Here is a 25718-nt window from a genome sequence, read left to right as displayed (position 1 = left end):
CCTAACTCAAGGCATGCAGCAGTTGGTCAGAGCTCAGAAGCTGAGAAACAATAATCCAGCCCCACCTTTCTTTTCCTTACACCTGTCTACCAGAAAGGAAAAGATCCCAAACACACTTCTTCCCTTCCAGTCAGCCAGAGGTGGTTAATGACTCTACAGCAGCAGACATCAGCCATCAAATAAAAAGGGCTTATACCAATAAATTACTCCATTTACACTCAGTGACAAGGTGCAAAAGCCCTCTCCTTGCTCTTTTCTTTCAGGTAACACGGCAATAAAACGGAAAAAAATGGAAACGTCCCTTTTCTCTCATTCATCATAAAAGGAACTACCTTGACATTATTTAAGAATGCCCCTCTGCTACTATACCCAGTGTTTTTGAAACCAATAACCAGCAAAAATGTCTGAAAAAATTCAGGATATATCATATTCAATAATTGCATGAAAAAGCAAACAAAAACACCTCTTTTTTCTCAGGTGGTAAAACCAGCTCATGAGACAGCTAATTAAAAAAGCCTATTCAGTAAACACTGGAAACTTGGATACTTAAATATCAAATCCTTTTTTATATATACAGTCCCAATACAGCTAGGCCTGTTCTTTTTTGCATATAATCAAGTAGGGAAGAAATAATTAATCTTCATCCAAGACACCAAATGAGCTCAAGTTAAACTGGGAGAAGCTAGAAAACAAAGAAAACTAATTTGAGGGGGGAAAAAAAAGGAATTTTGCTCCAAAACCGTAAACTACCAAAAGAGTACTTATTGTCTCAATACGGCAATGGCTTAAAGTCACAGCGACTACTGCCTAAATATTTAGTAACTGCATCATCAGTGTGACTGCAATTGTACACACAGATGTCATTCCCTAAAATCTAAAACTGCACACAAGCCCTGTAATTGCACCTGCATGAATAACCAAAACCACACTGACTGTGGTCATGAATAGCAGAAATTTTCTCTGCCATTTAAGACGAGACTGGAAAGAGGCAAAACACACCAAACACACCAACCCAAGGAGACCGTCAGTCTGAACTGGATTGAAATTGCAAAAACATTGAAATCCATCTGGTATTCTTACTTTTGATACAGCCTTTGTAAACTTATTTCCACCAGTCTGTGAGAGATCAGCATTGTTTAAACCCTGGTTTTTCCCTTTCAGACTGGCTTCAAGATCTTACCATGTCCTCCACCAAATGTGAAGCAATTTTAGGAGGAAATTCACGTTAAGAGCCCCAATTTGGCTCAGCATAACAATACAGGCAAGTAGAATGCTTAAAAAATGGCACTTGATTGAGAGCGAGCATGATTGCTCCACTGATTGTACTGATTTGTTGACAGCCTTCAAGTACCTTCAGGCTAACACCACTTACATCGTTCCCACTCCTGTAACCCTCCCCAATCACCTCAAGTACTGCCCTTTATTATAGTGAAAGATGGAGACTTGCATGCAGTACAAGGAAAACCACATCAATGAAATTCCATAGCAATGCAAATGGGTACATGCAGGAACCAAATGCTAGAGACAATCATCTGTCACTGAAAAAAGAGAACTTAAAATTGCACACACACTGGAAAGGTCAGCAGTCTACTGCCTGAAAAGGAGGGTAGTTTATGCGAGGAAAGACACAGACTAAACAAAACCAGGTCCCATTTGCCCAAATGTTTCCTGTTCTGCAATTTTAGAGTCAAGCCAAACAACACCAGCAGTTTAACCTGCATTTGGCTCCTCCAGTTACCTTAAACCTTCTGGACTCAAGGGTGCAAATATTACCAAGTAACAAAGACAACTTCACAAGCATTAATGTAAGATACTGGAGAGCAAACAGCTGCAGTTTTAGTGTCATGAAAACTAAACTACTCACTTGACATTAGTGAATTGGAATTATATCTGACATAAAAGTTCCCAGATGTCTTTTTTCCTATTTTCATAGGATTATGATCCAAAATAAGGTTTACTATTAAGTACAGTTATATTCAACTACTCTTATTCTGCCATGAATGAGTTCCTGGTGCTGAAGGAACACTCAAAAGGATTTCTTATGAAGTGGAGACACTGTTCCTGCCAAGCAAGGTGTCTGATCACACAGAGCCCTTGGCAGGATAATTGTCTAATATGGTAAATTATTCATTCTTTGTTTGATAGTTCTTGTAGAAAATATTTTCGTGCCTTGTGCATTGGTGAAAGGTTCCTGGCTAAAAGTCCTGGAGAATAAAATTAGGAAGTGCAAATGGACCAACAAGGCTTGATCATAGCAAAGGACCCCACTAACACAGGAAAAAAAAACCATCTTACTTTTCTTCTTCTTTACAGCTCTGTCAACAGAGAGGCTAATTAGTACTAATGATAACAACTGCTTTACAGCATGCATTGAAGCACACACTACTCTGACCTTGCTCTTTAGCAGCGTTTCCTCTGTAACAGCAACTAAAGGCTGTTCACAAGATGTCAGCTTTCCTCTACATTCTACGGACAGACACTACAAGGAGACCTTTACCTCTGAGCTAATGCTATGGACCAGACACAAGGTACAAAACCATGTTGGAGTAAGACTGAGGAAAAGAAAACCAGAAATGGACTTGATTTAAAGGAGCGTTGCTCATACTAAGAATGAAATCTTTCCTGGAGCAGGAAAAGCTGAAGCCTCTCACCTATCCAAGCACCTGGTAAAAGCCAAGCATCTCTTAGAGCACTTAGCTTTTGTAATGAGCAGCAAAACTCAACCCCATTATGTCGCTCTTTCTCTGTTGATGCAAGCCCTGGAAGCTGCAAAGCAGACAAGTATTACTGCTGATATCATGTAAGCTACACTGGAGCATTGATGTACACCTAGGCATCATAAGGAATATCTCAGAAACACACAAGTTCTAGGTTGGAAGAGACCTTTAAGATCATCAAGTCCAACCCATGTTCCAACACCTCAATTAGATCATGGCACCAAGTGCCACATCCAGTCTTTTCATAAACACATCAAGGGATGGTGACTCCACCGCCTCCCTGGGTAGATCATCCCAGTATTTGACCACTCTTTCTGTGAAAAACTTCCTCCTTAATTCTAGCCTGTACCTCCCTTGGCACAGCTTGAGACTGTGTCCTCTTGTTCTGTCTGTTGTTGCTCAAAGAAAGAGACTGACCCCCAGCTCACCACAGCCACCCTTCAGGCAGTTGAAGATTGCTGGCTTGCCTGACTCATCATCCCAACCAAACTGAGCATCTGAACAAGCACATTGAGACAGCATACCTGATATTGCTGTCTGATTTCCCAGATAACTGGGAGCAGGATCACACTGGGCAAATAGACCCAAAGCTTTCAGCTCCTGACTTGCTGTCACACTTGGGAAGGCCACCCACATCAAAGCTCAGGGGCACTGCATTGAGGGACATCACAGTCACTTGAGCTGGCTCACCTTGGTGCTGCCTTACACAGCTGCCCAGCAGCAATTCACACCCACCTCAGTGCATTTTGTCACTGAGACAGGCTGCAAACACAGCTGATCTGCTTTTCCTTCCTTCCCCGTGCCTCTCCCAAAAAGCAGCCCACTAGTGCCTAGACAGCAACTCCAAACCAGCTCATATGCAAAAACACAGACTTGGATAGAGAGCAGGTCTGTGCACACCAGGGGAGAGTAGCACTGAGTGAATGAGTCCCAAAATGGGATTACAGGATGACTTTTAGCCATTAGAACTTAGCATTATGACTCAATGCTCAGCAGCTCAGGTCATGGCACTGTCAGTACACAGATCCCTCCTCTTCCACACATTGAAAACGCCAAAGCAAAGGGTATGTGGCACGCACCCATGGATGACATGCTTCAGTTCTGCAACTTGAGAAACTGAGCAGGGAGGAAAAACTGAATGCTTGTACCTCCTGGGAATTTGGGAATCCCAGCAATTCATAAGGTCACTCTGCTGCATGGACTAAGGGACACTTGTTTTCTTGCACACAAACAGTGCCCGACTCGCTTTCTGTTCAATACACAAGAGATGTATTCACATTCTCCCAAGTTCTTACACTTTGCTAGGGAGCATAAACACTGGGCTTGATCTCCCTCTCTGCCTTCCCCAGCTGAGACTTGTAGTCCTGGGAGAGAGAGAGCACAGGTGCCAGGTTCTGTTCAGCAAGATGGGGACTTGTCTGACTGCCCAGTTTTAAACCAGAAGAAACCCACACTGGAAAAGTGGTATGAACTCCACAGCAAACAGTTTTTAAGCAGTACTGAGCTTCTCCATTATCTGATTAATAGCTGCACAGTTAATGCTTGGAAAAAATATGAAAGCAGATCTCCCACTTACATAGATGATTCTAAATCCATGGATGTGTAACACACTGCTGGTATGCCTTATGAAAAACATAAGAGGTTAAAGGTATGTCTGAGTGGCTCAACATGCCATCCTGAATCTGAAGTTATTGATTGTCCTCTAGCTTAATTATTTCCAGAGGAATGTGATGATTATGATTATCCTATTGCACTGAGACTCCAGGACAATAATTAACACTGCAGTTCCAATTCATTATAATTTACCAACTGTACAAGTCTCTGGAAGGAGGACAAGCATATTTGGTTTTTCATCTGGAAACCTGTAATTCTTTTCTTTCTCCCATTTTTTGCCAGTCTCCAGCACTTCTATTCTACAACCCAAAACAGCAATATTTTTTTAATAAGCTACAAAATGTGACAACAAATAACATTCCTTAAGAGAAAGATCTGGCAAGCTCCTAAAGCTGAAATCAAAATATTCCTACACATTCTCCAAAGAAACTCATGGTGTTCGGTGAACTTCCAGTTCCTGCATTTTTCCTAACTGAAGGGTAGCACCCAAGAAAAATCCTTTAACAAACTTGGAATTAAGGTTTTTTTTATCTTTGGTTACCGTGATCCCCAAGGTGTTTAAACAAAGACAGAACACTGGAAAAGAGAACAGCACTCTGTTTCCACCTATACTACCAGCATTTTTTGTTCTTTGAAGAGCAGGTGTCCTCCTTTGGATACTTTTCCTTTGTTGCAGCACACAGCCACAACACCCAGAGAACCAGCACTCAATTTGAGAAAGCTTTAAGCCCTCACCCACCCAGAGTAACACCAACCTCACCGGAAGGCTGCAGGCATCAGCCCACACAGTACAACATGGAATCCCTTCAGAAGGCTGCAGGCAGCAGCCCATGCAGTACAACATGGTGTCCCTTCAGAAGGCTGCAGGCATCAGCCCATGCAGTACAACATGGAATCAATCCCTTCAGAAGGCTGCAGGCATCAGCCCACACAGTACAACATGGAATCAATCCCTTCAGAAGGCTGCAGGCATCAGCCCATGCAGTACAACATGGAATCAATCCCTTCAGAAGGCTGCAGGCATCAGCCCACACAGTACAACATGGAATCAATCCCTTCAGAAGGCTGCAGGCATCAGCCCACACAGTACAACATGGTGTCCCTTCAGAAGGCTGCAGGCATCTGCCCCTCTCGTTCCCCAGCCCAGCCTTTTATCCCCTCCTGCTCATGCACAGCCCCTGTGTGCCCTCTGCTGCCCTGGGTGATTGGTCAGGACCCTGGGCACTCCGTGGCTCCTTACCCTCAATGCTGCTCACCTGCCTGGCACAGCTGCAGCCCACTGGGGATGAGGCTCCAGCCCCACTCCCAATTACCACAAGCTGTGCTCCTGCATTCCTTTAAGTTGGATATTCAGCACCTCAGCACTGCTTGGCAAGCCTGACTTACTAATCTGTGAGAAAAGATAGTTTTTAAACACCTACCATAATGAAAAACAAAAAAATTATCTTGCTGCACATGATACTACAATCCTTGTGACATGCTGGTAGGATTTCAGGTTACTTTCCAAGTGAAAATTGTCCAGCTGGATCCTGCTCAGCTGTCATTCTGCTGCCTGACTGACTTTCTATCAGGATGGCAGCAAGTTGTAATTTCACATGTTAGGTGGCTTTCAAGTCTGAAAATACATGCACTGCTTTTTGAAATGTTAACTTCACAAGATGGGTGGAAAACATAATTGCTTATGTAGCCATACTACAATCAGTCTTCTTTTAATTTCTGTTCATCACTTGAAAAAGTAGTGTAGCTCTTAGTAAAACAGATGTTGATGCAAGCAGCACAAAGAGAGAAAATTTGGCTAGAACAGTATGGAGACTCAGCAAAGACCTGCAAACTGACTCTGATAGCACAATTCCCTAACACAGCACTTCTGAACCCAATTCAATTTGGCCCTTAGTATGCAGGTGAGGGGAGTTAGGCATTTTGTTAAATAGTTCCAGGTCTTGCTCATGCTCCCAATTCCACAAGCCCCTTACTGGTAACAGCCAGTGAGGTGCAGAATGTTATTTCATGTGACAGTTCTTCAGCTGAGGCAACACAGTTCAGCTTGTAAAATCTGAATAAAACACTGAGGCTAATCTGGCCATCCAAAATAGAAACAGGGGATAACACAAGCCATTGCAGTGAAACAATCACATCAGAAGTCACATCTGGCACAGCTACAGCAATTAAACACAGGGGCAAGCAGAAAACAGAGCTTTGCTAACATTCACAAAGGCACTCACCTTAAAATAGTAGTCATAGTAGCTAGAAAAGTATAGATTTAGCAGTAGGCTCTGGAGAGATGATTCATTGCATTTAAAAACCAAACAGCAGTACTTTTTGTTGCTCAAAGACTCAGCAAAACTTGGGCTGTGTATTTAAGGTACTCAGAAGCAAAATACACATGAGTACAAAGAGCAGCAGGTGACTGTAAATTGTGGGAATCTATAAAATCAGAAGGCTTTAGGAAAACTGCAGAAGACAGGCCTCAGATACAGCAGAATTGTGAACACTGCTAAAGCAGCAGAAAAATTATGTAAGCTGTAGAGAAGACATGGGAATAGAACAAGAGAGCTTGTCTGAATGGCTCTCTAAGTTGCAAGAAGTTGATCTAGCTAGATATTAGGAGGGTTAAGCTTATGAACAGGGCTCTATGCATTATGCCTCACAAACAGGTATTGTATTCAAAAAAAAGCAAGCATTGTTTTAACCAAAGCTGTGTGTGTTTATAGTGATTAGATAGAACTACTGTCAATATGCTTTGGCTTCATGTAACTGGCTAAGTTACAAAGTAAGCTGTAACATGAAGTTTTCCAGCCTGCTGCTTAGACAGTGAGCTGTTCACATCTTTCCATTAGCATCCTCATGTCATGAGACTGATGCTGAACAATAAGTAGCTCAAGACGCTCTCCCAGCAGCCCCATCCTGTTTGTGTCTGTAAATAAACTGCCAGCATCAGAAATCAGAAAGATTAAAGAAAACAAAACAGAACCATCTTCTTACCTTGCCATATTTTGGCAAGAGCTGGATGTTGAGGCCTCCACAGGCTCAGATCCTCCCACCTCTGTTGAGCTAAATTCCTGACACACAGCAGTGGTGCTTGCAAACCAGCACCCAAATTGCCACACTCCTCTTTCTGTCATCTCCGAGTTCATTTATGTAACTTTCAAGATCTTGGCAAATAGTCTGTAGCAGCTCTAAGGTATGATCTGAAAGCCACAATACTCTTTGCATTAAAAGACTTGCTATGGATACAGTGAGGGGGGAAACACAAAGAGAACTTATGTATTCTGAATGCTCCATGAGAGCAATTTTCATCATTAAGACATCCTGCTACAAGCAAGTGTATCACTTTGTAATTACGTGCCTTGAGATAATAGTTGATTATTTTTGTATAGGTGGGGTGTTCTTGTTCCAGTGTTCAGTTGACCTCAGTGCCTCAGTCTGCTTAGAAACCCTCACTGGCACTGCCTCCAAAAGCACCAGACACATCAGCAGGGTGTTATCTGGGAGCTCTTGGCTTCTCTTTTTCCATGGCTACAGACTTATGGTACCAAATGGGTTTGTTCAGAGACGGACAAGAAACAACTGAAAACCTCCTAAATGTCAGTGAGCTCACCCAGTCACCAGGAGCACTCCCAGCTCTTGGACAGGCTGTGACACAGGCACAGTGCAAAGGATTTCAAGTATTAAGTTCCAGTGCCATTGTGTCCATCCAGTAATGTCAATATATTATTCAGTAATTGATGATGTTCAAAAACATCTCATGCTGTTAAGCTATCAACATTTCCTTCAGTCCCCAAAACTACAGAATAACTAAAAACAGTTTCACCAAGAGAAACAGATTTTCCTCTTCAATTAAAGCTCAAGAAAGTGCCAGACTTGAGGATTTTCTTAACAAAAAAATATTTTAGAATTGGAAAATAAAGTTGGAAATAAAAAATATAGAATTGCTATTAATACATTAATAGAGGACTCTACAAAATTTAACCAGGCACAGATTAATAAAAACTAATATTTCAATTTTGTACTTCAGAAAACTACACAGTAATTACCAATAAAAACAACAAGTGTTCCATAGGGAGCTGACTAACCCATGAAATTGAGTCAAAGAAAAAAGAAAGCCATTCAGTACCTCAAATCCCTTCTCCAAGGCACTCATAGTGATGGAAAGCCCAAGCCATAAATTTATGGTGCACAGTTGAGGAACGCTGCAATTACAGCCAAATTTGCTCTGTATCAGGCTCATTACAAACATAAGGATGAAAATTACTTTTCACTTGGTAGTAATTGCATTTTGTTGACATCTGATTAGCCATGCTGGCCTTAAATGCTGACAAGGCCACTAATAAGGGGGGAAATAATGAATTAGGTAATTTAGAACATTTTTGAGTAAATAAATCTTTAAAGTAATTCCCTCTACAATACCATTTTTAGGCAGTTAATGTGGCATATTTTCACTACAAATATTTTTAGTAATGTAAAAATAGTAAGATTTTTTTTCAGTCAAGGAAACAGTCAGTAAAAGGCTAACCAGATAATACTGTTAAGGCAACAAAATGGACATATTACCACATTAACTTAATCAAATACTTGCTGGAACAGCTGAACACTGGCACAAAGACCTGACTGTTACTTATTTCTACAAAATGTCACCTTAAAAAAACTAAAAAGAGGAGGTAACAAAGGACTTTGAGGGTAAATGACTATAAGTTGTAGTTACCACTGCAGTGGAAAGGCATCCTCATTTCAATGTCAAAGTAGGAATATTTTCATCTACCAAAGAAATAGCCTTCTTTACGAGTACAGCAGAATTCCATACACAATGTCTCACTAACTTGTTACAGTTACATAGCTATGAAATCATAGCTTCACTGAAATTACTCTAGGATATAAGACTATTGTTTTTATTGGTGATCAGAGTAGGTAATTACAGAGCCAACACTATTTCCAAGTCATCTGAACACAAAGTACACAGCAAGAAAGGAAAGACTGGAAGTATCTGTGAGGAATAAGTTAGTCATGTAAAACAACAACACCACCAATTTGTGCCACTGACTCACACCTGCTGACCTCAAACAAGTTTTGTGTCTGTTTTCAAGTCAGGGTTTTGTGGGGATCACACCCATTACTGTTCCTACAGTTTCACCAGGATTCTGGTTTCTGCTGATGCATTCCATAGCAAGGTTCCAGCTCATGCACATCCAGCAGCAGAGCACACAAATCTTCCTGCCTTAGCTCTGCTCTGAAATACAAACCCACTCCCTTCTGCTGTGGTTCTCATTTGGCAGACTGCTTTACTGTGTCAAACTCCAACAGCCACTGTGAGTCATCACCAAAGTCCATGTGAGTGCTTTGATAAAGTGCTACAGGTGAAGGATTCCTGAGGCTGGGAGGCCTCCAGCTGCTGGAAAGGACTCCAGTGATGAGCTGTTAAGAATTACCTACCTGCAATGAGCTTCTGTGTTCAGATCACGTTCAGCACACGGGCATTTGTCAAATCTTTGATTATTAGTAGGGTCAGAATTTCATTCCAAATCTAAGCAGGCAATTTGTGCCTCGGGCTGTGGCAGAACAAGATTTTACACGCTGAATTTAAAGGAAAAAGCTCACATGATGTTAATCAGAGCAAACCTGAACGAGAAAGAAGCCTGAAAACAAGCTTGGCCCACGTGCAAGTTCCCCTGGGGGTTTCCTGAGCAAGTGATTAATACTTGCCTACTCATAGGGAAAAAACACTGTTAGAAACCACTTCTCCCTTGCTCCAGTCAGAAAACGTGACCTGAAATCAAAGTGTATTAGTGACAATAAAATATTCATGCTCTGCATTTCCTATGCAAACTCTTCCAACACTGCATTACTAATGACATCTAATTGTAGTGGGGATTGCTGCAGGAAAGGCTAATTTTACTACACACTTTATCTTTTTAACTACAAAATTCTTTCTCGTAAAACCCACCAGGAACCTAGTAGAACTTGATCATGTTTTCCAACATTCAGTTTTTAGAATGGATTTAAAATTATTCACAGCAGCCAGTAACTGATGAAAATATTGTGAAATGTGTCCATTTTTTGTTACAATTTTCTTCTGTGTTAGAAAGAACAATTTATTTTAAATTGCTCTTGCACAGACTGCATTCAAAGAGTGCCATATCCAGTCCCTAATTTTTTTTCACCATAGCAAGAAATCACTCACAATTAGTATTGCCAATATGTAGGCACACATCTGTGATTTAGGCTGGGGTGGGCAGCATTCAACTGCTCCAAGCTGCTGCAGCAGAGCCTGCAAGCCAGAGATCACCAGAGCAACAGGATAATTTAAACATGTCACCTCCTTCCTACAAGATCTAAAGGGACTGGAAGACAACACAGGAGCTCCTTTACCCCACCTGTGCTATCCAGGGACCACCAGCCTCTTTCAGTGGCACAAGAACATAGAGAGCACCAGAGAAGCAATATCATATGTATATCAGCAAAGGGCTCTGTTGCCCAAGAATGGGGCCACTGAGCTGCAATTGAGACAAATACCAAATCAGAAAAATTTTACTCTCAGATATGAGATTTTCATGAGAGCCTCAAAGCATCCAACCTTCATCCCTAGCCTGGAGCCCCCTCTTGACTGTAAATGAGCATATTCCTCCTTGTAAAGGAGGACACCTCTCCTGCAGCAAAAACCACACTCTTCTATTGGATACAAAATAAGGCTTCTGAGGTACTTCAGCAACCTCACAGCCACCTCAGCAGCTGTGTCTCCTTACTACAGCCTGGGCACAGTAAGGTGGGTTAATTCCTCAGCAAACAACAGCTTCAGACCTCTGTGACTGAGAACAGAACATGGGAAATGTATCCAGAGAAATAATGGCACAAACAGCTCTGCAAAGCCCGGGAAATGAAGGTACCATACTGTAATGTGTCTTGTTCATTGCAGATCACTCAGTTTTTACTGGCATTTTACCATTCTCTGATGTGCAGAATAACAAGAAACAGTTGTAGATGCATGTTCAATTTCAGCAGAAATACAAACTTGTTCAACAGAATCTGACTTGTTTCACTACACAGATTAATAATGGGTCTTTTCTGCAGTGTGCTATGAAGGTTTGTTAATAAGCAACTCCCCGTTCATTTCAGATTGTTCCAAGAACAAGAATAAATTCATTCAGCTCTTCTTACCCCAGTAGATTCACGAGCCACATCTTGGTTACTGCTGGCTGCTTTTCTCTTTCCAGTGTTACAGCCATAGCTGTGGTGCATTTAGTTATCAAACAGAACACTTAGCTCTCCCTAATTGGAAAATTGAGTCATTGGAACAGCAATTTCTCTGCTTGCTGAGAATGGCAGCAGCCATGTACCCTGTCCCACCGTCAGCCTCTGTGTTCCTTATTCCTACAGTGGATTTGTTTTCCCCCATAGTACTTGCACAACACAAAAGCTTCTCCTAAGCACTAAATTATAAACCATGGCTCTTGTCATTCAAAGCATGCAATACACTGAGCACCACAATAATTATCTCTATTAATTAACATCAAAGCACAACAGGCAAACCCAAGTGAAGTAGAAATCACAGCATCCAAGATAAAGCTGTCGCTTGTACCCCCCTTATTCCATGCATTATTCCTTCCTAATAGCAAAATCCATAAGAAAAGCCCTGTGACCTATTACACTTATAGCTAGTTCCTAAATGTCACATCATTAATGGCAATCAAGTTAAAGAAATCATACACATTTGTGTTATTAAACCCTAGCACATCTGTGAGCCTAATGTAAAGATACCTAGAGTTAATAAAAAGCAGCAGTTCTAAGAGAAAAATAAAGTACAAAACAGAAAAAATTCTGGCTTTTTTTTTTAATGAGAAAATTAGGGAAAGAATCAGGCAAAGGATGTATGAGTAGTACTGTCCTAGAAGTACATGTAAAATTTTCCTATCATTCCTAAAAGGAACAATAAGTCTCAGACCCTGAGTTCAAAACAAGACTAAAACCATGCCAACCTTATTCCAACCTTGCTTTTGACCATGAAAAAGCTTATTATTTAGTCATCCTAGGATTTTTGGCTTTGGTGAAGAAAAACACCCAACAGCAGTAAGCAATTATGCAGAGGCATTTGCACTGTAGAAACTAACAGTTTGTTAGGCTTTCAGATTAATTAAATAATGCTCCTGCACAGAGCTAGCCAATTCCTTTAAAAGTTTGCATATTATATTTAATCTAGTCCCATAATTTGTGATAGCCTCGTGCATTACACCAGTGCTGAAGGAGTGTGCAATTAATTGAAAGCAAGATTTTTATGCATGAGATAATACAGTGCTGCCAGCTAGCCCCACAATGTGGGCAGGAATAGAGGAACCCTTTTTGTTCATGTTCTCATTTTACACAGCTCTTTCCTTTTCCTAGGTGAATCTAAGAGATAACACAGACTGCCACACCTACATGAATTCAGACCTTGGATACTCGCTGTCTCTGAGGAGAGCCCATGTGCAATTTGATCCAAGTGTGTCCATGTTGTTTCAGGATCTGTCCCCATCCTTTCTGTGCAACACATGACCTGATGGAACAGCAAGGACGCTCCCCATTGCAGTTGGATGAGAAAAAGGTCAAGAGTCTCTTCTGCCTTCTCCTTCCTGCCTGGCTCAGCCAAAACAGCCCAGCTGAGCTGTGCAAAGATGCCTGCTCCAGGGAAAAGGTAGCAAAGCCAGCACAGCTCAGATTAGGTAATAAAATAACAAGAACACAAGAATAAATATTCACCATCAAAGACAAGAAAATATTTCATTCTGTGTTTTAGTCATAGGAAAGACAGAATATAGACCCTGCCAGACATCCATCTGCCAGAAGAAAAATACAAGGAATTGATTTAGATTCAGTTCTATAACTTATTTTCTCAGCAATCAGATTTTTTTTTGTAATTACTCAATAGAGAACATACCCACTAAAGCAAATTTTTTTTCAAGTATCAACCTGAAAGGGATTATCTACTGGTTTCTCAATATGAAATAAACATGGCTTTAATACTTGACTTTTTCTCTCTTGTCTCCTTGAACTTAGGAGAATTCCAACAGGTAGAAACTGACCCTTATTTGATGTTGCCAAAACAAGGTCTACAGCACAATATCAAGCTCATGTTGCATGCCAGATGTGATCATTCTTCTACCTAAAACTTCAGCTGAAAAAGGGTGCTAAACTGGAAACACACCTGCATCCTTCTCAGGGAGGAGCTGTAATGAATATGCAGCTTTAATGGCAGTACAGAACAGCAGCGCAAACATGAAGGATTTTATGCTCCTCATGGTCCACTTCAGATCAAAAATCTCTCACCACAAACCAGGATGATGTAATGTATTTCTCCCAAAACCTTTTATGTGAAGAAAATGAGCTGATTGCCATTACTGACCTGCCAGTCTCCACTTCTGTAGCAGACAAACCAGAGAGCTCTGGGTTTGCTTTAATGTGTCTGAATAATTCTACATGGATTTACAGTGAGGCCAAATGGATAAACACAACAGCCAGTATTCATTAAAGCTATGGATTTAGAAAGACCAACAAGACTTACAAATGCATATTCTCTTTCTGAGAGGCACAATCAGTCTTGAGACAAATCTTCCCAAGCACCACAGGTTGACTGTACCCCACCACACAGCCAATACAAGGAAATCTGGTATTCCAGACAAAGGTTCTGCACTCACAGCCTGGAGTTAAACACCCAGCTTGGAATTCGGGTTCAGGCTCCCAAATCTGGCACCTCCACAAGGGGAATAACCAATGCAGTAACTGCTGAGTAAGCTGACAACAAGCCTCTGACCTGGGGGACCCAGCTGTGCTTCCAGCCTCGGAGCCTGCCATTTCCAGCAAGTTCCAAGCAGCTTACAGATAAATAAAACAAGGCTGTGGGAGCTATTTAAGTGTTTGAAAAGCTGTAGGAACATAAAACACAAAGGATCCTGGTTGTGTACCCATATCTCTGGGATTACACCTACGTGCAGTACATACGGAAATGCCCCTTGACAGAGAAGTAACACTGTAACACCAGGAACAGCGGCTGAACACAGCAACATTTTTATCTGTTACTCTGTATTAACTTTGGAACTCGGCAACAAAGACACAAAATCAAAGCTCTCCTTCCAAGCCCTTACCTGTAAGTGGTGAAGTTGGCACCTACCTGATCCATTTGACAGGAACACTGAGGATTTACTGCTGTTACAGACACACAAAACCACAGCATGAGTACGGCAAGGACACACAGGACACCAGGGTCAAACCTCAGCTGTTCTGAATCCCGTGGGACAAACTCACTACTCTCTGTGCTTTTATTGAAAACTCCAGGCCAGCAGAGGCTGGCAAAGGTGCCTTGAATAGGCATAAAGCAGGATTCTCCTGAAAAGCCAAGTGAGCTGTTTGAAAGCAGGCACTCTGAAATGAGAAAATAGGCATGATTACCTTCCACACAGATTCACATTCCCACTTAAAAAAACCCAAATAACTCCAGCAAAGAATGGAGCATGCTTGTTTGTCTCACTTTTATTAGCACTAATTAAGCCCATTTGTTAAAAGCAGCTACAACAGACAAAGGCATATGGAAAAATTGAGGGATACTGATCTATCACATGAGCCAAATATCCTGGCAACATTCACCGAGCTTTATACTAAAACCTTGATCTAACCATAGCAAAGCACAAGTCATGTCAAATATTGGCAGCCTCCCTAAGCCCTTAAGGGAACATAACTCTCTAAAATCAATGCAATAAAAGCATTAACACTGAATGCTTTCTGGTTGATGCCATAAGAGCCATTCACACATGCACTTACAGTGTTCATGTCTGAAACTTTCCTTCCTGAAGTCATTAATACCATCTAACACGAGATAACTATTTCTTAGGTGCATGGAAGTCACTCACACACCATTTGATGCTTTTCTCACCCCACATTTTCTCCTTTCACACAACTCTCCTAGTCTCCTCTTCTAATAGGACTTGTTTTTATTCAGATGAATAAATGTCATCAAATAAAACACTTACACCCACTACTTACAATTTGCTTTTGTGGAATGAAAACCATAATGGAGACGGCCTTTCTCACACCTCTTTGGCCGATGCTACTACTTGAACCCTGGGAGGATCAAGAACTACAGCAGACCTTCCCCTGGAAGGCTGCCAGCAACTCTAAGTGTTTACTCCCGAGCAAAGAAGGCTTTGGTAAGTCAGCTGCAAGGAGAAAGTAGCAGCAATTGACATGTTCGGGCCCCCTTTGAAAGCAAACTAACAAAAACCCAAACAAAACACAGACACACACACACTTGTCTCCGCCGAATTCTAATCACTGGCAGGAATAGTAACAAAAAATCCCAAAGTCATAAAAATAACATCATACTGCTGTGTAAGGGCCATGCATGCTACAGAAATAATACACATCTACCAGTGGGGCAAGCAAATGTTTTTCCTTCTAACGGCCTGTATTTGCTGTTCAAATACCAAAAAATAAAAGGTGAGGCAGTTCTCCATCTCACAGCTGCAATATTCTAAGTAGACATCTTCAATAAAACAGCACCCAGAGCTCAAATAACAACCTGAAATGGCACCCTTTTAACAAAATACTTCAACAATGGTGCTGCTGCTTTTTTAATCAAATTTCATTTCCCAGCAATAATTTTCATAGCTACTTTAAAGCCACTCCACTCCCTCAAGGCAATGCTGGGCTCTGATAAAACCAAAGTCATGGACTTGTTTTCTTCTATGAAAGAAAAAAAACTTTAATTTAGCTATTATAGCTAAAATAGCTATTTCTTTTATGAACACCCAGCTGGTTAGTTTATTAAGTATATGAGATAAGTGAAACCATTACCCCTCACAGATCAGGTCCACAAGCAGGGCTAACCCTCACCTCCCTGAAAGTGCTCAGCAGAGTCTTTTTTTCAGCCTCCGGGCCTGACACAGATATATGTATGTACACACACACAGCATGTACAGATATACCCAGGTACCTTAAAAATAAAATACACATATATAAAACCACAAGCACAAAGAAAGGTATTACCTCATACCTCACCCAGTGACACAGCCAAAAGCAAAGGAGCCGCAGGGGGAGGCAGCACGGACGTGCAGTAAACAACCCCTCACAGTTCCACTCCTCCTAAAACACAAAAATTAACTTTGCTGAGGAAGAGGAGGAAGGAAGCACCCCCAGGCACACCGCACCCGCCAGCCCGCAAAGACCCACCAAGCTACCAGACACCACCAGCGCCTCTCGGCAGCCCTGAGGAGCGGAAGCCCCGCCGCACCCTCACAGCCCTGAGCAAAGGGGCTAAAAAGCCTCTGAAAGGGCGGGAACGCCGCCCCCTCACAGCTGCCCGCCCTCAGAAATCCTCAAAAGAACGAGGAACAGCTGCGCCCCACAGCTTCCCACCTTGCTGAGGTTTTCTGAGGGAGAGCAGCCGTGAGGGGCGGGCTCGGCTCTTCCTGCCCTCAGACGCCTGGAAAATGGCGGGAAGCCGTGAGGGGGCGGCGTTCCCGCCCTCAGCTTCGCCTCAGGGTCGCCGAACGGGTGGACACGGACCGGCGGAGCTCTCCAGTTGTCTTGTCTGCGCTTGGTAAGTTCATTTTTTGCCATCTTTTTTGCGCGTTTTCTTTCTGCGTGTTTGGAGTTTTGTTTTGTTTTTAAGTTTGGCCCCCAAAGCCCCCTCAGAGCCCTGTGAGGGAAGCCGGGTCCATCTCCTGACTGGGCTGTCAGGGTGAATCCGCCCGTCCATGGGGTGCCTCCCTCAGACCCCAAACCAAAATAAAACACCCTCAGAAAACCCCATTTAACACACAAAACAGAATAGGCTTTTCAGTGTTCCTAGAATATTTAAGGAGAATCTTTTCCAATGTTCCTCAAATAACAGAACTGTTCCTCAAACGGTAGAAGGCCGATCAGCACAAAAAGTGTTTTAAAACCGGGTTGGCATCATTAGATTCTCAGTCTAAATAAGTTCTGACAAAATATAGGGAGAGTGATAACAATGATTTGCATTGCTTGAGGAAAGTCCACTAGAACAATTGTGAAGGGATTTCTTTGTTATAAGTAATCGCTGAAATGGAACCGAGAAATACCGTGCAGCATTGATATGAAACTTAGGAAAGAAATGGATTGATTTATAGAATGTGTGCAGGTGTTTATTCTGAAGGTTTTTTTATAAAGGAAGTTATGTTTTTAAAGCATGAATTTTATTTTAAAAACTTGAAGAAATGGGGAAAAGTAGAAACTGACAATCTGCTTTAAATCTAACATAGCATCTCCAACACCAAGTGCTCTCTTATGCAATGTTTGCTTTCTTAAGTAATTTAACCAATACATTTTTAAATGTGCCATCTATTATCTATCTCCTGCACGTTTAACGACTGCTACATTGTTAGAAGTCTGGAGGATTCTAGGAAATTTCTTCTACATGGCTTAGAAATCATCTTACTCAAACCACAATTGTTCCCATTTTCAGGCTGAACCACCAGCAGTCTGTGGAAGTCTCATGGCAGAGCTGCTTTGCTGCAGTCTCACAGTATCTCATCTCTAGTAAAAGAAAAGGAATTGTTTTGTGTGTCCCGTTTTTCTCTGATAGTGTTGCAAGCAACTCCTTTTTACTTCAGTCTGGCGGCTTTTCACGTATTTAAAAATCTGCTCTTGCTTTTGATTGCTCCTCAAATATCTCTGTCAGTGTTTCACCGATTATATTCTGCATTTGTGATATTTCCCGATTCAGACCCAACTAAGTTAACTTTTTAAAGGGGTATTTTTATTCATTATTATTGCCAGCCAGATGTCATTTCCTGACCTCAGCATTCCCCAGCACTTTTTAGATTTCCCAGATATTAATAAAGTGATATCTCGGTATATAAAATTCACACTTATTTCTAGCAGCTGAGGTATTAATGATAGATGGAGTAGATTCTTTTACCCCAAGGTGTTGCTCTAATTCCAAATGAATGTACACTGGGGTTTTTTTTGTGCTGTCTCTTCACTTTTGCACTGAGCTCCTGGTCCAGGTCAGGAGAATGAGCTGCAGTGCTGCCCTGACAGATGGTTGTGTCTGACAGCAGATACAAAGAAGCTTTTATTTACTCTAAAGCTTCCCTGTCGTTCAGGGCATCGTTTTTCCTTGTATGTGTCACAAACATGGGAAACACAGCTGGAAATACCAATGTAGGAACATGGGAAGCTCCTACCCAGCCATTTAACCAGTTTGGTTTGGCTCTGTGCTGATGGAACTGTGAGATGGGCTCTTTTTGCATTCCTAATGAGCGCAGACCAGATGGGAAGGCTGCTGGTTTAAAGCAAAAAGCCCATTTCTAAAAGTCTGTGGTAATTCCTCACTCTTAAAGAAGTTTACTGTGGTCTATGAGTGTGTGTGGGAAAAAGGTTGGGGTTGTTAGGGGTGTTTGTTTGTTTGTTTGTTGTTTTTATTTGCTTGCATGTTGCTGACCTACCATTCTAAATAACTGCAGTGTGTTTTCAAAGGTTCTTGCTAGATTTGAAAAGTTTCCAGAGAAGAGATTGTCTGGTCTAGAGTACGAGTTTCACCTAACTGTAGAGGAAAGATCTCAGGAAATTTGTGATACTCTCTCAGGTTCTGAAAAACCTTTAGATCAACTTTATACTGATAGCTGGGTTTAGTACTCAGCTTTTCACACAAACCAAAACTTGGGTTAAAATTAATGTGTTGCTGCAGGTTTTAGTATTGCTTAGGCAATCTGAGCTTTGAGAATTTATTTCTGGACTGGAGCAGATCTGCTGGCGTTGGCATCTTTGAAAAGGTTGGCTACTTGAAATTCAGTTTTGCCTGGGTGATCCTGCCATTTTCTAGAGGAAAGGAAAGTGTGACATTAACCATATTTAACACTTTGTTACAGAGTATTTATTATGAAATGGCACCTCAAGTATTCTATATTATAACAAATTTTTACTGGGCATGCATTTTGCTTTTGAATTCATGGGATGATGTTTAATTTACTATTCATTCAGAAGTATTCAGTGCCATTTACCATGACAACAAAAAATAATGAATAATATATTTATATCATCCATTAATAACCATCCAGCCATTTAAAAGTTTCATCCTAATGCATTCTGGAAATCTGCAAATTAATTTTGAAAAACCCTGAATGAATATAAAATTGAAATGCTTAAGAATTTAAATGATGCAATTAAATGCTATTGCGTGTAACTCAAAGTTATTTTCTTCTAATACTTACTTATCAATCTTAATTTCAGCACCAGCATTTAGGAACAGAATCAACTCTTATATCATCTCAAAACATTGGAATTTCAAGCAAAGACTGCGTTCTTTTTCCTTGGATTGCATTATTTCCAGGCACAAATTGGAAGTCTTTATCTAAACAAAAGTGGTCTTTTTAAAGACAGATGAAATGCTCATCAAAATAAAGAGGGTGAGGTCAGAGGTGTCAATTTTTATTGTTTAAAAACCCCCAATGAACCCAGCCACAAGAACTGCTCTCTAATCACAGCTACCTAAAAATCCTGATTAAACTCTTTAGTGCTGGCAAATCCATCCATAGCTGGTACTAATAAGTAAGATTTACTGACCAGGCTGCCTGAGAAGTTCATATGTACAAAAATATCTTTATCATTATCTCAGTTAGTTACCTAACAGCAGCCATTGAAGAACAGTTCTTGCAAAAAACAACTTAGGCTGTAAAATACTGACTGAACAAGAGGTCATGCAAGCTGTATCCTGGCTAAAAACCGGCACAAGGGTGCAGAAAATCAAAGCTGCTGGGTGTGTAAATCAGGTGTGCACATCAGGAGTGCAGTGAAATCTCCAGGCAGGCCAATTGCTTTGAAAATGAAAACAAAATTGTGATTTGAGGGAAGGGCCAATTTTAACAGCAATAGAGAGGGTATAGGATCCCAAGGAAAAATAGCTTGAGGTGTCAGGAAATCTTTGATTTCCTTATTTCGATTTGCTTCACTGATATTAATGCTTTTGTGTTAGCTCAATCATTTTGACCAAGGCCAAATCAGTGTGCTTAGGTAGTTCTATTTGAGGTGCTATAAAATCTGAGAAATACAAGACTCTGCAGGAATACATTTTTATCAGAAGTTCCACTTTGTGAATCCCTTTAAATCAGCAATTAAGGGAAGTGAGACAGTTTGAAATCTCTTCATAGTGTGGACTGGAAGGCAGGCCAGGAAGCTGAAGAATGTCACCTCACTGAGTCACTCTCACTGCTGACCAATGAACCTGGAAATCCAGGCTCTGAGCCAAAACAAGGAACACAGAAAACAAAAGCCCAGGTGAAGGCAAACTGTAGAGTAGGCAGGGCTGAAATATTTTTTATAAGAAAAGCTTGAAAATTATTTTGTTTAGATAATCTGATTTAGACTCTAGAGAGAAGGTTTTCTTGAGGGTAAAATCATTGAAGCAATCATTTTGGAAAACAACTTATGAAGTATATCGATCTTGTAGAAAACAGATTTTTTTTTTCCTGCTTTTTTTTCCTTCTCTTTTCATGAACAACAGTAAAATACATGTATTACAGTAGTAAATGATCAGATTTGGCTGTTTTCAAGCCAAATTGAATCTAACGAAAAATGTGGGGTAAAAGTAGTAAGAAAGTGAAGCAGTCTTTTTTTAAATTATGTGGTTTTCATCAAATAATGCTTATTTTGACATTCTATTATCCGGTCACATATTTTATGACAAAACCCATTAATTATTTCTCATATATCCTTCAATAAAATCAGCCCAAGTCTCTTAATACAAACAGTGCTGCTTTAAATTCTGAGAAGGTGAGTGTTATGTGCAGTTGTGCAGTAATGCAGGTTTTTGGAATGTGTGATTCTACCCTTACGTTGTGTTACATGTATCAGAGAGAAAATCCAGCATTTGATCATGGTGCTGACTGTGATTTTTTTTTTTTTTTTTTTGATAGCTGTTACTGAAATTTCTGCATGACATGATTTGGCCTGGAATTTTCATTGATTAGTTTTGATTCAATTTTTTATTAGCTTTTAGGGGTTCTTTTTGTTTTTTAAATTTAGTAAAAAAAAATCTGATTTTATTCCAATTCTCCTTTTATTTTGGGAGCAGAGCAATGAGTCAGGCATACTCAAAGCTTACAGAGCTGTGTTGTTGCTGATAAAGAGGGGAGGTTTTCTCTTTCTCTCCCAGTGACCAAGAGGGGAGTGCCGGAGCCTCGGGAAGAGGAAGCCCTTTCCTGACGGACGGACCTTGGCCGAGCGCTGCGGAGCAGCACCGGGCTCTGCTGGAAAGGTAATCCCTGGCTGGGCTCAGCCCCAGCAGAGCTCTGCAGTGCCGTCAGGAGCACGGGGGTGGGTGTTCACCTTCCTTCCCTGATCCCCACCACTGAGGCTTTCTGCACGCAGGGCCTCAGCCCCTGCCTCAGTTTATGGATCTTTTCATGGAGGATCCAGCTTGCCTCAGGGGTACTGTAAACACAGCATTGCGCAGGTCCTGCCCTATCAATACTCATTTCTTTTTATTGATTAGGTGCCACTTCTAAATTCTGGGGACTGAATTAATGGATGCTGAATAACTATTTCAATTAATGAAGCTAAAATTGGCTTTAGCATCCTGCACTGGCTACAGACATATTTTTCTATTACAAAGCTAATTATTTCTTTTTTCATCATCTGCAATTACTTTCATTATTTGACTTATCCTTTGCACCTCACTGGAGCTGCAGAGTAATGACACAGAAGGTATTTATAAATGTTCATAATTTACAGTATCACACAAGAGCATCCGTACTCTAACTCCATACTGAAACACTAGAATTAGTAGGTGAATTTTACCAAATGACTGCATTTCAGAAGGTTACATTTTAGAAGGTTAATTTGAGGTGCTGCCTCTTTTGGCACTGTTTTGGCACATTCTGTATGTGTCTTACTCGTGCACATAGTTATTAGAGGAGACACAGCACAAGGTAGGTGAACACATATGTCAATGTGTGTTCTGACACAGAGTCCAGATGTCATAGTGGTGTTGTCTTTCCTATTTCCTTTTTTGCACCAAGTTCTGTCTTTATTTATTTGACATCTGATTTTTTTTGAGCCTTATCTTTTGTAAAATATATATTTTCCTTTCTTCTGTGGTAAGTATAAGGTGGGCCCATTCTTTTCTTCTTTCTGAGCCTTCTCTACACAATAAAAAGCCCTGGTGGAGGTGGACAGTGCTCACCCTCTATAGATGGTCTGGAGCCTAAGCAGCAACATTATGAGTCACTAGGAATGTGTGTAAGAAACAACTCATCACAAGGGAAAATGAGACATTTTAAGGCAGAGAATTCGCAGATCTGTTTGGCAAACTCCTTTGTTAGAGCTGCTTGGAGGATGTGACACACAGTGGTGACTTCCCAGAGCTGAGAAATGCAATCAGTGCAGGTGACCAGCGCAGACAGAGCGGGAGATGAGGACTCCAGACGGTCAAGTGCTCACACTATGGGGGTATAAAAACCCAGGGGTTCCTTTGTGTGGGGCTCCTCATTCCAGGCACCAAACTGGAGCTGCTCTTTTTCTTATTGCACCATGAATAAAGTATTTTAAGGATCGTGATGTCTGAGACTGCACTGTGGGGATCCTGGGATGGAGCCGCTGAGGAGACCTGGTCTGGCTGTGAGTGTGGAGGGCACAGGTGAGAAGGGGCCTCAGTCCCAGTGCAGGGGTGACTCCAGGATGTCCAGACAGGCACGGTGCCTCAGCAGCTGCAGTTCACAGCTCTCGAGGTTTTCATGAATTTTGATGTGAGAACTAGCCCAGGTAAGGTATCTCTATCCATTGCAGTATTTGTTCATGTCCTAGACTCTTCTGACTAACCTGAAGCTGCTGGTCTTTGAATCAGATTACAAAAATGCAGAATCATTTGGAGAGAGAATCCAGGAGCTTGAATTTGTGTGAATTTATTGGGTGTGTTGGGCTGAAGTTCTGCAGGGTTTGTGATAAGGCATTATCACGAGAGATTCTTTTACACAAAGAAATAAAGCCATCACACCTAATCTTGATGGGTTTATTGAGATATGAATCTATAGAAGAGATCAAAGGCTATGACTTACATGTGTATTTATAGTATTATAGTCCATTGTAAGGAACATTTTTCCAGTGGGGAATAAACTTAGCTCTAAAGTTAAAAAAAGGAAACGTTTAGACCGTTCTTATCTATTTATTTACATTTTTGTACTGGTAATACTTAACTGTCTTTTGTTATATTTTTGATAGTCTTATATTCTTGGGTTTTTTGTATTCTCGGTTACCTGACAGTACAAATGACATATATTGCACTCCTCATGGAGGGATAAAGTTATGACCAGTTTATTCATGCATTTCTAGACTTCCCTGTCTAACAGGAATATTGAATTCTGGGATGTTTTTCTTCTCATTGAGCTGTTAGATTGTACTGCCATGCCATATGGAATGCCCTCAGCTGATTTATGTAAGTAGCATAGGCAGGGGCTTGCAGTGAGTGGGGAGGTCATGCTGTCTCTTCTTGATTTGGTCACAAAGATGTGATGGTAAATCCAGACCCTGCTGTGGGAAACTGTCCTCAGACAAAATTCAACTCATAAAATGGAAGGGCAAAGGCTCCTTTTGGAGACTCGTGATTCATCAGTGTCAAAGTTTGGGAGGGACCCTACAAGACCCAGGCATGTGCACTGGATTAACAAATACAAATGGTAAGATTTGTGAAAACTTCTGAAACATTTTCTTTTCCAAACACCACCCTTTCACTTTTGCTAAGGTCAGTTTCCACCAGCTGCTCTTCCAGGAGATGATTTTCCATGCTAGTCAAATATCCATGGAGGAACACAGGCTGAATGTGCTCCTGTTACATGACCCATATAGCGGTACAGCAAATGACACAGAATCAAAAGGAATGGTGTAATGCTGGCAGATAAAGCAAATCCTGTCTTAGAGTGTCTCCCCCAAGAGAAAATCTCCCAGACTCTCCCAATCAAGTTAAGCCACTTCATATCAGACAAGAATTTGATCCTCTGGCTTCTCAAGCATCTCAGTAATGTGAGTGTTTGTGACATCTCCTCTCAGCTACATCACTCATGCCTTGGTGCATGGCTGGTGCATTGCAGTGTAATGTGATTGATACAGCCTGATCTGCAGAGCTCCCAGTGACAAATTAGCTTGGGGAATGGGTGACAAAAGTGAATTGCTTTGATGTTATTGTCAAAGAAAATCTTCTCTGTAAGAACAACTGGTTTAAAGAATTATCAAGAACTGAAGAGGATGTGCTGTTACCTTAGATATAGGTTAAGAGTTTGGGAGTTTTTAAAAAAAAATGAACATTGATAAGAAGTATTTAAGTGACAGTCTGTGTATAAGAGTGTTCTGCTGTGTGCACATAAACCCAATTCTGGCTTGCAGGTGTAACTCAGGCACATGGGGCAGAAAGACAGAGCTGTTCTCTCAGCAGCTTTGCAAAACACAAATTCCCACCAGCTTCTGCTTCAAAGAGAGCCTACCTGGATCCCGTTCCCTCACACACAAACCCAGGGTTGTTCTGGCAATCTGCCTGAAAAGAGACCAGGGCATTCTAATTCTGTCCCAGACACACACTCTGCTTTCAGCTGCCTTTTCTTCCTAAACTTTGGCCTGTTGCAGGGAGAAAACTCATGATTCCTTTCTAAATATCTGCTTGAACCTGTACCTCAAAAAAGAATAAACAAACCCCAGCCATAGAGAGATTAATTGAACCTTTCTAAATTTTATCATATTAATGTCTTTAACAGAGAAAGTCCATAAATTCATTGCTGATAGAGGATGTGCAGGCTTAAGCTTTTATTTTGAAGTCTGTAATTTGCCTGTTGAATAACCTAAGTATTTCATTATCTTATGCCAGTATTACTCCATTTATAAAGTACTGATACAGATGCTGCTTACTTTGTAAAAGGCTTTCAGATATGTGGTTTCTGTCAGATCATTAGTTTGTATTGCTGTCTGCAAACCTACCTATATCAATCCAAATCCCAATCACAGCACCAGCAATTTTAAAATTGAGGTTTAATTCTTTCATTAAGGTCAATTGTCTGTCAGTCTGCAGACACCACCATAGGCATTGATGTGTTTCAGAAGCTACTCCATCTCTTCCCAGCTGCAGCTGCATGTTGTGGTGCTCCTTCTCCCTCCAGTTCCTGATAAACCTTCCTTTCTATTTCAGTGAGTCAGACAACTGTTTCCAAAACCATCTTTGGATGAGGGCTGTGTTAGCAGTTAAGTAAAAAGAGAAATGTGCTGGGCAAATCTTCTTTATTGCTTTTGCTGACTGGTTGCAAGTGAGGTCACAGTAAGCTCAGAGGGCTTGATATAAATGAAATAATTTAACCAGAAAATATAAAATATTGTAGGAGGATCCAATAGAAGAAAAGAAAGGCAGTATAGGAAGTAATCTTACCCCTTAAG

The sequence above is a fragment of the Melozone crissalis genome, unplaced genomic scaffold (assembly GCF_028551555.1).
Source record: "Melozone crissalis strain CALT ecotype California unplaced genomic scaffold, PUWL_Pcris_2 ptg000039l_1, whole genome shotgun sequence".
Classification (NCBI taxonomy): Eukaryota; Metazoa; Chordata; class Aves; order Passeriformes; family Passerellidae; genus Melozone; species Melozone crissalis.
The sequence above is the reverse complement of the archived record's forward strand: the minus strand, read 5'-3'. Positions refer to the sequence as shown.